Below are 1,095 nucleotides of genomic sequence, written 5' to 3'. Positions count from 1 at the left end.
TAAAATACTTGCTGTTCACTTTTATTTTCAAACGGGGCTCGGAGCCCCGTCTCCTGGGTGAAAGTCCTGTGTGTGTTTAACCCCTCCACCCCCCCAGCCTGCATCCTTATATGAAAATGTGCCGCTCTTTTACAATATGGTTTCACCTTACTTCCTGCTTTGCTTCCGTCTTAATTACTACAGCCAACAGAGGGCACCCTCAATGTACACATAAATATCCTGTTGGTCATTGACAGCTGCAGGAAAAAACTACCTGTGGGGAGCATTTTTCGGGGGAGGAGAGGCTCCTTTAAAAGGTGTGAGTACTTGCAACAGACAAAACCCTGGTGTGCACCCACGAGAGTGGGCTGGACTGTGGTCAGCGACCACATAACATACGAGAAAATGTAAATCACACAACATGTCCATATTGTATCGGCCCCTGAGGTGCTGACTAGTTGTGCAGAGTTTCAGATGTGGAAGTCGGTGGTGCACCCTGCAACAGCTCTGTGATTAATACCACTGACAGAGCAGTAAACTAATGATCGATTAAGGATGCTTGGATTCTAAAGACCATTTCCCCTTCACTTGCTTTGCCTTTTTCAAAGCCATCTGATATTTTGATCACTGGCAGGGACCATGTCAGTGGAATGAATCACTAATTTGAAGCTGGATCTTTCTCATTTGCACAGCACTCCGCTCACAGAAGGAGATTTTGAATGATTAGATAGTTCCAGATTCACCTGATGTCGATGGAGCCTTTAGCCTACTTATTAAAACGTGTGCCATGAATAACATTAATCCAGTTTTAGAACTGTTGTATTAAGTATGGATAAGGTTGTGTGCTTTGACACTTTTACAATGTTTTGCAAGGCAATGCATATGTGTGTGTTTGTGAGAGAGAGAGAGAGAGAGAGAGAGAGAGAGAGAGAGAGAGAGAGAGAGAGAGAGAGAGAGAGACAGATTACACTGCATTATAAAACATGATTACACCAAGCAGGTTCAGCTACTGCCATGTTCTTTTTTGCTGTTTATTTACTTTAAATATGTGCAGTGATTTTAAATGAACAGCCCCCCGCAGCAGTCCTTTTTATTCATTTAACTTCACACAGACAC

Source organism: Etheostoma spectabile, chromosome 1 (assembly GCF_008692095.1).
Source record: "Etheostoma spectabile isolate EspeVRDwgs_2016 chromosome 1, UIUC_Espe_1.0, whole genome shotgun sequence".
Lineage (NCBI taxonomy): Eukaryota > Metazoa > Chordata > Actinopteri > Perciformes > Percidae > Etheostoma > Etheostoma spectabile.
The sequence above is the reverse complement of the archived record's forward strand: the minus strand, read 5'-3'. Positions refer to the sequence as shown.